Genomic DNA, 12,944 nt, shown 5'->3' on the forward strand with positions numbered 1-12,944 from the left:
TCGTGTTCTTCTAACTGTATAGCATAAATGTTTAATACTTGTATATATACTTGATAAAGGGGCAGCATAAGGATAAATAAAAGAGCAAATCAGATTTGGTTAAGCCATCTGTCCTTTTTAGCATCTGATTACAAGCCAGCATCATCAGTTGGCCATGGCTGAGTAAACCTTGGCCTATTGCAGAGAGCAGAGCATTACCTATATCTCTGAATAGATTCAGAAGGAAAAATTAATTTTTTCATAATCAAGGAAGTTACAAAATCCAAAAGGAGAATGTGTGGTAATTTCCTTCAGGACAGGCATTTTGTCTTATACTTATCACAACTGAAGCTAAAAACAGTGACAGCAATTGCAATTTTGTTGTAGTTGTTTGCTTTATAGCTGATTAAAAATACAGTCTCCTATGATGCTGTCACTCACAAAGAATATTCCCTGTAAATAACTGGCTACATTCCAGCTGAAATTTATCTTTGTAGTAATTTCTTATTTAAGTTTTTGGAATAGAATTACTGTGGTACTCCACTTTGAAAAACATATGAAGGCTAACCACAGACTGATAAAAGGAAAAAATACACATCAATGTTAGCATTTCAGAAGCATCCTTTATCCCATGAAGCCTTTCATCCCATTTGTTATCAAACTGAGTCCAAAAGTCTGAGGATAAATAAGGTCTGTTTTTATAGGAGTTTCAGTAGATAGAGATTTTCTGAATCCAATAGTTTCTTGATCTACATTTTCTAAAAGTCCACCATTTTTTAGTCACAAAATATTGTCAGTTCTTACAATCCCTGATTGACAAATTTATCTTCTTAATATTCTTTAATATTTAATGTGTTCCAAAAGATCAGCAATGTGCAAATCTTAACACTGCTTATGTGTGTTATGTAGCAAAGTCCTAGCATGTGTTCCAGACCAGGCACATGTATTTGATGTATGGCACCCTCTTAGGGTAATTTTTTTGTTAAGGTAATATATTCTAACCTTAGTTTTGAAGAGTAAAACTATTGAATATATTCTGAAGACCTTTGAGAATACTTTGAAGAGGCCAGGATCAGCAGAATCTGCTACCTAGCATACGATCCAAGCTTTCTTGATACTTTCTCTTTATTTATATATTATTAATATTCTTTTAATTCATCAAAGGCTTTTTCAACTTTAGGGCCCTAGGACATGCTCATATCCTACTGTTTTGGTAGATATGTGTAGGTATCTTCTTTTTTAATTTTTTTTCACATTTGCAGATGCTACTTAATAGGTGAAGAGGTACTGGATAAGAAGATAAAAGAATGGAAGTGATGAGATCAAGGGCATGGAGCAAAAAAGGAGGGAACACTCATGACTTTGGGATGTAGTTGTACTTTTGTTATTGACTCGTCAGGGGAGAAACAGCAGAACTTGTGACTTGTTCTTTTGTAGAGTCAGTGGATTCTTGCCAATGTATCTCCTGTGAAATAAGTATCATATTTTTACTATTGGCCTTCACTATTGGTCAGGGTTTACTATTGACCAATTTGCTACTGGTCAGGGTTGACCAATAGTATTGCAGCTTCATTGCATGATGCATGCCCAGCTTGCTTAGGATTTAGAAAGTATTTTATTACCCTAGCTAGAAGTTGAATACATAATATATATTCAAATACATATTTGTTTGAAAAAATGTGTGAAATATACTAAAATAGAATAATGGTATTTGCAGTACCAGAATTCCTAGAAACCAAGAAGTGAGAATCTATTTAGTGCCAAAAAGAGAAAAGATGTTTAATGAAGCAATGAGAAGGACTGACCACACACCCATTGGTTATGGACATCTTCTTAATTAGCTGGTCCTTGGGCTGAGCTTTCTGTCATGTACAAGACTGTGGCCAGTTCTCATACTTGAGCCTATGCCATGATCTCTGAGGCTGGCAGGGTCATGGCAGGACCCAGTGACTGTTCAAAGACACAGAAGCAAAAGGCTCTTCTCCTTACAAGTTCAAGGCACTGAGATCAGCATGTGCTGTGAAGTGAGATCATAACCACAGCAAAAAGTTCCTGCTCCAGAAAAGTACAGGAGTAAGTAGACACTCAGTGCTCTTACTATTGGAAGCCAGTTTTGTCTCACATCTTTGTGCAGGTTCTGTCTGATGGGTTTAGGAGTTTTTCTTCTGGGGTAGATCAGCACATCATTCTCACGTGCAAATATCTCCAACAATGCCAGAACCAGATGCTGCTGAGGTGGTGCTAGAATTATTCCGTAGCAAGGCACAGGAGTGTCTGCCCACTGCTGAGGCCTCTCCAGGGTGTGTAGTTCAGACTGTTAGCATGTTGTCTTCCACAGTATTCCCTCAATTCCCATCCTGGGCTCTTCAGGGGCTGAAGGTAAATCAGGATGTCAGTGTGCACTCACCCACCTCCAGTTTTAACAGAAGGATTTAGACAGACAGATGGATCTGCATTTCAACACAGTAAATATGATCCAGATAGTGATGCTCTATTGGTGCTAACCAAGCACAGCAGGATCACCATGAGTGGGAGCAAAGGCACATGAGAGATAACAGGAGAGTCCCGGACTCATGAAAAATCATCAACAGGAGAGGTTCAAGGAAGAGAGTGGACTGAGCAGCTTGATTCCACCCTTAGGCCTAACTGAAATTTCTTTTTACAGCTTGGTGGGTAATTTACTGTTCTGTTTTGCTTTTTGTATGTGATGGCCCTCATGGGTGATGTAAATTATGAACATTTTTCTCCTGCATAGCTTGTATTTCACCTGCAGGCTTGATAAATCTGAAGCCTAGTGCTTAGATAGATACCTTCAGCTCTGGATGATTTTGAAATCCAGTGCCCTTTGTTCAGAGACAGGTTATAGCAACTGGTGTTATACCTGGGTAAAGGTCAGAGAGTTCTACCATTTCAGAAAAACAAGGCCATTTAGAAATTAATAAAGTTTTCTGTTCACATCTACTGAAATAACCCAAATTCACAAGCTACAGATGAGAGTAGAACTGTACTATAATCAAATAAAACTTTGGCTAATTCTCTGGCTTCCTTCCCAACAAAACATACATGAAAAGATCAATACAATTAGTTCTCTTCCTACTTTCTAGAGGAGTTTGGAGTTAGACTTCAAAAAACATACTGGAAAAAAAAAAAGAAAAGGAAAAACCCCAAACCCACACCAAATGTAGCATGTAAAAATACCAAACAAAAAAGTTCAAATAAATTCTACACATCAGTTTGTTCATATAAAATATATTCCCTTTTAAACAGACTGACAGTTATTAATTGATCAAGAGTATGCATAAAACTCTTCTCAAAGCAATTATTTGGACTAATAATCTCTACTTGGACAGCCTTATTAAAACATACTAATTGCAAAAAATAGTGAGAGCTCACTCATTACAAGAGTATGGGGTAACAAATTAAGTTGAATGAATTAATCTTGGCACTCATTGTTCCTCTATGAACGTGTAAGTAAACAAAACTCAAACTGAGCAGACAACCTGTCTGACTTAAGCAAATGTATTAATTTTTTGTGAGATATCACTGGGAAAAAATGAACAAAAAATCAAATCCATGCTACTGAGGAGTGTGGAACCAAATCTGACTGAGGTATGGATTTTTTTCCTAGGTTCCTTTTATTCAAAGAAGGATTTAATCTACAAAAGATAACAGTGGAATTTTTGAAAAAATTAATAATTTGCTATTTTCAGTAAACAGTAGGTTTCATGGAACAAAGGAAAACACAGAGTACAAGCAATTTAATCTTGTCATTATAGTCAAACTTCATTTCCATGAATTCATCTGAAAATAAATTCAGTTAGACAAATGTCTGTTAAACTTGTATGACAAGAGCCTCAATGAAGAAAAGAGAAGCAAGGTTCAGAGCATAAATTGCACGATTCTTGGGGAATACTTTTGCCTGTGCACATGGAAATATTAAACATCACAGATAGGATAGCTGCTTTAAATTCAGTGTCTGTATTCTTCTGTATTACACCCAGGCAGCTGCAGATGTTTATATTATTTCCATTTTTTTTTTTGCTTGGTAAAGCACAATAGAGCAAAAATATTCCTTGCACCAACTTGATTTGGAACAGTTTGTAAAACTAGGTTGTAATACACAAATACTGGGACTGATCAGGTCCAGTTTTGGACACAGGGTTTTTGCTACTAATTTATCTCTGCTTTTTAGTTATATTTTGGTGCACTTCTCAGCTTCCAACCCTGAAATCAGATCTAGTAGGAAGGGGTGAAGGAGGAGTAAAGAGGGAGACCATGCTTTGATCCGCTTCCTTCTGAAGCATCACAGCTACCTGAAATCCTCACATTTTCTGTGAATTATTTAAAACATTTTCTGAAAAAAAAAGTATTTTGATGTGGAAATGTTGCTGTAGTAGTGCTTCATAGAAAGGTAGAAAAGACATCCCAAGGCCCAGTGCTGTACTCTGCAGCCTGTATGTCACACCCATGATGGGCTGTGACTAAGGACTCCAGCCATGGAGCAGCTCAGCTGCTGGTTGTGTGCAAATGTCATCAGGAAATCTGGTCCAACAGCCTGGCCAGACAAAATAATAATTAAAATCTGCAATATAGGATCTTTAGCTATAGATATAAAAATAGTATTTTCTCCCCTATAAAGCTCCATAATACTCCTACCTTACCTTGAGAAGTTTCATAGTGAAAGGTGAGGTTCCTTCCCTGTTGTGGTTAGCTGATTTTGACTACTATGCAGCTTCTAGAAGGGTTGGGGAATATTTTCCTCTTGGCCAAAAATTTTCCTACCTCAGCAAAGATGCCTCTTGGTTTGTTCAGTATGTTGCTCACATTTGACTTTGTTTTCTCGCTGGAAGGCTTGAAACATAATATGTGAAGTTTGGGATTTTGCTTGGTTTTGATTAATACATTTTTTAATTAAATATTTTGCTTCCTTATTGCTGCTTTTCTCCCAGTGTATTTTCTGAATTAGGTAAATTGCTGAAACTCCTCTTATGTTTGAAGAAACTGGTAATTGTTGTCCAATGAGGAAAATGAGAACAGGTCATGATGTGCAATATCTCCCTGTCACTGAATAACAAACTTCTGGGACTTGAACTAAGAGATATTGTCATGAAAAAAATGACTACTTTGGCTTACTGGAAATAATTCTGGATCAAGTTAAGAATTTGTGCAAAATCAAGTTAAGGATTTATGCAAAATAAAAGGTGAGAGAATGTCCTCTCCATCAACTTTCTCCTTCATTATGCTCTAAGATGTGACCCTAACATCCACAATAGTGACATTTATGGTCTGTCTAACTCACATTTCACTAAATTCTAATGGCTCGAGTGGTGGGTGGGTGGAAGGTGAATCACTGTTCAGGGCAGATTTGTCAAATTTTGCATGGGAATTGCTTGGAAGAAAACCCATTAATTTTAAACCATTTTGTGTCACTTCTCCTTTGACACTCATTCTTGTCTCTTCATAGCCACAAAAGAAAGGAAGCACCTGCTTGTACCTTCTCCTCACACACCTGCTAGGAAAGCAAATCCTGCTTTAGTCATCAATGTCACTTTAGTCACTCTGCTGTAGCTGTACAGGAGCGTGTAGTGGAGCCTTCCATTTAAATGGCTGTTTTACTTCTACTTTTCCTTTGGGACCAAAGAACCACAGAAAGTAATGGGAATGCAGATTGGAAGTAAGAGGTATTGCAGACCCACTAAGAAAACCAGCATAATGAAAACTGAAGACCTTGAATGATAATAAAATAACTGAGTTGGTAAAAACTCAACCAATGGAGATTTCACGTGGAACATACTGTGTCTATAACGTTACAGGTAATTTCCTTTGCCTTTCTCTATAAACATGTTTTTCAAATTGGTTTCATGTTGGTCCAGCTGTTTCAATCCCAGTGTATTGAAAGCATATTCATATGACAGATGACCAGCAGCTGTTGTTGGAAAATGGACAAAGCAAAGGGTAGATGTTGCTTGGGAGGATGAACTTGAGCTTCCAGGCAAAACATCTTCCTCAATATTTTGCTCCTCCATGAGTTTTTCATTGCAAAGGCTGGGCCAGTGACACTGAGAGGCCTTTTTCTTTCCAGATACAGCTCTAGGAAATGTAGCAAAGAAAGAAGAAACAGAGATCTTGGTGAACTCTTTGGTCAAGGGACTGAATGATAGAGGAAACCTGTTGTTATTCTCTCTGGAATTGTTCTCTCTGTTAAAGAAGGTCCTGTCATTTGTTAATCCTGGCTCTGATTTATTCCTAACCATAGAAGTATTTTGTATTGAAGATCTGGGAATGGTGTATGAAGCAATACACATACCTCTATTCCAGAGGCAATCTAATCTATTTAACTGTGTCCTATCTCCTATCTCTTTAATTCAGACTTTTTTTTCCCAACCTTTTTTCCCCCCGCTTCAAACACAGTTTAGTTAAAATACAGGAAAGCTATGCTTTTAATGACTAAAAGAAATATAATTTTCCTTTCTTTTGATTCTTGTCTAAAACATTCCATGCTTGTCCTGAGAAGGAGAGAAAAACACCACAATCCGTTTAACTGGCAACATAACATGCATATTTTGTATTTAAATCCGTCAAGATATGTACTGCTTTAAGTTTATTGCCATTTTGATCCTACAAGTTCCACAAAAACATTTCTTGTAGCTGTCAAATACTGTGTATCTTCCTTAGTAAGAGAGAGTAAACATATACATACTTTGATCTACTTCATTGCTTCAAAGTTTGAAATGCACTCAGAGCTTTTCATGGAATTTTGAAAAATAATTATTGAAAAGAGCAATTATGAAAGTAGTGATTTTCTCCCTGATATTATTTTTCTATAATTGAGAGTTAGGCATTCTGTCTAATTTTTTCCCTGCAGTGTAATCCAGAAAAAATTTGATTTTTAAAATTTTTCTTTTTTTAATTCACTCTGCCCTGAGGAACTTCAGTCAGGCAGAAGGCAAAGAGACTGTAAGAACTGAAGCTTATGTATGGAAACAAATATAAACAAGCTGACAAGCACGAAGTATTGAAGAACTCCAATAAAAATCTGCATTTCAAATAGGGTTACACCACAAGTCCTTAAGCTTGTGGCTAAGGCCACATGGTTAAAGAAGGACTGCCTTGTGCAGCTCATATCCATTCACTCAGAAATTGTGCTGACCTTCATTCCCTTCATAATTTTCTATCATTACAGAAGTGGTAGTTTTCCAATTACTTACATAGACAAAGGGTTTAAATGTAGGTTATTACTTCTTTTACTGCCAGGAAAGTGTCTGCTTCCTGGAGACCCTTTTTGAGAAGTGCTCAAACTGAGGCCACATTCCAATACAGCCACAGGGATACAAATGTATGGAGCTCTTTGCGGATCATTACAGGGAGCTGTGTAATGTTACACGTTGGTTTTATTTTTAAGTTGCATTGATATTATTTCAGGTACTTACTAATTTTTTTTCCTTTTGTAAAAAATTGTGTATTCATTAACTAGCTGTTTAAGGATTATGATCTTTTCGGAAAAATGTAATAATTTTGTTATGAAGTAGCCCAGTGCTGACAGAAGGGGAAAGTGATGAACCTTGTAAAACGCATATGTTCACAGAACAAATGGTTCATCGTAAATATAAGTCATGACTCATGGCTCTTTCAAAATTTACAAATAACAGCATTTACAAACAAAGCAGAGGCTCTCCTGCCATCTTTGAACTGCATATCATGATACCAGTGTTTGAAGGTGGTTGGTGGGAGAGACTGCAAGTTCTGAAAGAGTCAAAAGTAGTTAAAGAGCATAGATTTTAAATGATTGCCTGTGAAACCCCACCTATGGTAGAGGAATACCATCCCAAGGGCCAAAAAACCAAAAAAACGTGCTGGAATTGTGCTGAAGCTCCGCCAAGGCCTTTTCTAGTTCTTCCAAGCTTATCACAGACTGTATTTGTCTGCTATAAATTAAAGTCAGTATCATGAACTGTAGCCTTAGCACAAGGCCAGCACTGTTTGTAGTGAAAGGCAGGAGCTTTGCCTGCTGGTTTGAACTGCAGCAAGAACTGAGGAAGCTGATGTCTAACAACTGAATTATTCCATCAGCTCCTCCTCTGCCTCAGAAGAGTCTCTAAACCCGTAGAAAGTTCTGACCAATTAGTCCATGGCTTTGTCACAAAGCTGGATAATTGTGTCATTCCTGACAGGTATCCAAACTCTCTGTTATTAAAATTTTCCTATGGTAAAGTGCCAAAACTTTTCCTTTTCTGTGTTGCAAAAAGAAGTGGTTATATTTGGAAAAAGCTATTTATGAATGGATTAAACAGGGTGAACTTTGAAATGTGGAACCCATGCCTGGTTTTTTGTCCAATGAGCCAAGAAGAAAATGGTGAAGGAGTACAGCTGCAAGTTCATCCTGCCAATACAATACCCCATTTGACATTCCTCCTCTAAGGGGTTTTATCACTAGGGCAGACCTATCTGCACAATTCTTCCCTACCTGGTTTTTAAATCTTGGCAGGTGGACTGCCTAGGTTTGGGAAAAACCTTTAGATCACCTTAAATATCCAACAAACTGAAACTTATCCCCAGGTGAGACTAAGCCTTAAAAAGCAGATAGAATCTAAGATGTGACTGAAATTATTTTGACAATCCTAACCAGTCATTATGAATTCTGATGAGGGACTTGTGAAGGATGCAATTGAGTAAGCTTGAGTGGAAAATACATCCTGATCTCTGCTATGGCCCCCTCTTGGCCCAAGGGACCAGAGTAACCTCAAACCTCTCAATGCTCTTCTTTGGGCTTGGTGAGGGGCACCTGGGAGGGGCACAGCATGGGATGGCCAAGCAGGGCCATGGAGGTAGAGCTGGGCTGGGACAGAGCTCAGTGTCCATCAGCATCGCTGGGGCTGGGACACAGCCCAGGCTGGGCTGAAGTGGGCTGCTGGGCCAGGGCAGGCTGGGAAGCCCTCAGGTGCTGCTGGTCAGGCTCACTGAGGCACAAAAGTGTCCTCAGAGGCTGGGCGTGGGTCTGGAGGAGTGTGGCAGCAGAATGTGTGTGCCCTGCCAGGAGCCAGGTGGGAATGGCAGCACCAGGAACCCTCTCTTGAGTGACAGGGCTGGGGTCTCTGTGAGCCCTGTACTGGATGGGGAGCAGTCTTTGTGCTGTGGGAGACTGATGAAAATGCTTCCCCTTCAGCAGGACCAAGGCACAGCCTCAGCAGCCACTGGGCACCCCGCAGTGAGAGGATGGCACCGTTCTCTGGGGCAAGCTGGTGGTTGGGTGGGCTTTGACATGACAGAATCACAGTCACCCTGTGCTCGGGGCAGCTGATAAATGAAGTGAGCAGGCTCTTGGTGTTCTGCTGGTCAGTGTCCTGGTGAAAGGCAACGTGAGCTCTGAGCTGCACACCAGCAGGGAAGTTATTGTCCGTGCATCTGTAAGAATTTATATAGCAAGGATTGTGCTTGTTGGGCCAGGAAAGCACAGATGCGGCCAAATCCTGATCTCAATTGCACGTGCACAGCTCCCAAGGTAGCAAGGCTTCATTGTGGCTCAGCGCTTGGCCTAATGAGGGCTTGCAGGATTGCCAATAATGTGCGTGGCACACTGGAGAGTGAGCAAACAACAGCTCCCTGTGTCGCTGTGCTCTGCTCCGCAGCATCTGTTTTGCTTCACCATTTTTTAAAAGAAAACCACAAATATTTTTCACTAGGGAGTTGATAAATAACAGTGCTTACATTAAAAAAAATAAATTAGTGGGGATAAAAGTAAATCTTCTAGTATATAAAATCCTTATGCTTTGATTTGAGTATTAATTCACAGATTGTCTCTTATTGTGTTGTTCCTAGCTCAGTAAATCTTATGGAGTTTTCTCCCTCAGGAAATCACATGGGGTGATGTCTTAGTGTGATTTATTTTTATTTGTATGTCTAAGTTTGCACAGAATTGTCTTTCACAGCAGCATTTTTACATGAAGATTTGTATTCCTTGGAAAATTTGGCAAACTGGGGAGTATTTAATAATTTGTCAATGAAACTTTAAATTAAATTTGTTGCAACTTTGTGGATACACATGACGAGTGTGATGTGGTATACTAAGTAGATATTTTAAAGGGATGTGTTCAAAAGATTATGTTACATATTTTTCATTCTTAAATGGCTTTCTGAGAGGAAATGTGTTCTGGAAAATGGCAGACTACATGTATGAACAGAAGCAGGGCTAGCCTAAAATCTAGTTTTACTATTTCTCTAATGCTTTGTTGTCTTTCTTGTCTGCATAACATTTAGTTTTAAAATTAGATATAATGAGGAGGTCAACAAAAAAGCAGGGGAAACAGCATACACATGTGAAATGGAAGAGGGGAGTCTGAGCTCTCTGCTATGGAGGGGCTCCCTCTCTGTCAGCCCTGTGCTCTCACTTGGAAAAGCAGAACAGGAAAAACCCACTTCTAGAAGCTGGTGGCATAAGCACAGGATGGTGCTCACCTCTTCTGGAGAGAGGAAGTGGTCTGTAACAATTACGTGTTTGATAGATGCATCTGCTTGCTTGGTTGGGATAGGGACTGCTATATTTTTACCTTTATGGTTATAAGCTGATGATGAGCTCTGCAGTGGTGTTTAGAGTGAGCTGTTGTCTGTCTAAAGTTTTGAGCCTTTTTATTTTTTTTTTTGAGTTATAGGGTTAGGACTGGACCTTTCCAGTTTATTGAAATAATGTGATTAGGTGAAAGATGAGATTCAAATAACATTAGAGAATACAAAGACAGAGAACCTTGTTTGGGAAACAAAAGAAAACAAAATAAAAAGGGCTATATCTAAATAAAGAGGAGAGTATGTGAAACAAAGAAGAAAAACAGACCCTGAGATCTGTGCTTTTTCTAAATGAGAAAACAATTGTAGTAAATGCACCCCCTACATGCATAACCCCTGCCCCCAAAACAAACGGATATGTAAAAATCAACAGAACACACAGACACACACATTCCCCTGCTGCCATGTCACTGACAATTTCCCAATATTGCTGTTCTGCATCAAGCAGCTAAGGCAGTATTGCAATGCAGTTGCTACAGGGATATTTTCTGATTTTTGAATAGGTGACCGGAAAAGAATGTGATGATGGGTCTGAATGTGGTCCCTGCTATGAAGAATTGTAGAAGCTCTCCATTCCATCCAAGCCTTGTTGTATGAACTTGGTAACACAAACCATTTTATATTTCATGACAGCATAGAAGTAATTTTTAGCTACTAAGATAAAGGTGTATCATGGTACAAATACTGTTGAAGTTTGGATGTCTTTGTCTATGTAGGCACACAGTTTGTGGTGATTGGGATGGGCTGGCCCAGCCTCATCCCCAGTGGGCACAGCTGTGAGCAGCAGGTGAGCAGCACTGACAGCAATGAGCCATGGAGTGCCCAGGGGCACTGAGCAACCACCAAAGGGAGCAGAGGGCACACAGGGGCAGGGCATCAGCAGGAGGGGATAAAAGGCTGGGACAAAGAGCAAGAAGGGCAGATGCTTTCAGCCTCCTGAAGGTGTTACTCTATATGGGCAGATGCCTGAAGCCTTCTGAAGTGGTAATGTGTTACTGTGTGTGGGTTAAAGCTTTCTGGTATTGTGTGGTGACACTCTGTGTGTCGTGGCCCTCTTGACTGTGACATGTGCTGTGGCCTGTGCTGTGATATGTGTAGACATTACTTTATTGCAATACTGATTTTTCTTTTTATAACATACATCTTGATGACAATAATTCTGGTTGATTTTGTTGAAATTATTTAACAGTAACTTATCTCTTTTTATCTCCATTAATTCCTTCACTCTATTTGATTGCATATTTTCTGTTGTTCAGCATGATCTAAGTACCAGGTACTGTAGTGCATATTGCTGCCTTAAAAACCCTGAGTGGGTGACAAGAATTAATTACAAGTTAGTGCAGAAGTCTCCTATTTGATAGTGGGAGCTTCAGGAATATAAGGGCACTGGGTGATTAGCCAATGTTAACCTAGGTATTTAGTTTTGGGTAGTCTAAAGTAAATTAGATGTTTCATTTCCTGAAATAAACAAAAGAAGTTTCTGAACTGTCAGAAAATAATAGTAGTTCTTAAGGGCTGGTTACAGATCTTTGTTGTGGGATTGTAGTTGTTCCTTGAATTCTGCTTCAATCTGGGAGAAATACTCATAAGTGCCAATAAAAATTTTTATGCTGCTAGAGTTTCCTCCTGCCTTCCTCCTCTCAACTTATGACTTTATTCCACTGTCTCTGTTACTAAGTGACACTTTGCATAGTTTGAATGTAAATTACTTCAAACTCCCTGTTAGTGAGGCAGAATCACATCAGGTTAATAGCCTGATTAGTATGTGCTACAAAGAAGTGCTGGGTACTGCACAAACCAAAGAAGATGGCTAGGAAGCTGCTTCGCAGCATAAGCAAATAGTGTTTAATTTTTTAGTGTTTTCTACATTGGCTTGGCTGTGTTTAAAGCAACCTTTATAAGCAGATGGATCAAATGCTTGGCTCTGTCATTTTGCCTTGATCTGTTCTGTGTTCATCCTCTCAGATGATTTTCATATCTGTCTTCGAGAAGATAAAATGATTTTTCAGATGCTATTTTTTCTCAATTTCTAAAGTGAACAGTAGTATGTGATATGTTTTAGAATCTAATGTTGTCTCTTCATTGAAGCCAGTAATTAAATTCCAGCTGATGTTAGTGTGAACAGGATTTAGTGTGTGTTTTGTGGTTTTGACAAACTTCTTTTCCACACCAGTGCCACTCATTATATTGTGCGCTTAGGTGATTGCAGTTTTCTCCTTTTTTTCATAATCTTAAGAATGCAGTCTCATTTACCAAACTAACAATTGTAATCATGTCCACAGAGCAGTACCATTTTAGATGGGAAAGAAACAGATTTTGGCATTGCCCAGCAGAAACCTTACAAGGCATGTATAGTCTGCACACAGGAACAGTTGTGACAGGTTTATGGCCAATGTTTACAGACCTGC

The sequence above is a fragment of the Passer domesticus genome, chromosome 11 (assembly GCF_036417665.1).
Source record: "Passer domesticus isolate bPasDom1 chromosome 11, bPasDom1.hap1, whole genome shotgun sequence".
Classification (NCBI taxonomy): domain Eukaryota; kingdom Metazoa; phylum Chordata; class Aves; order Passeriformes; family Passeridae; genus Passer; species Passer domesticus.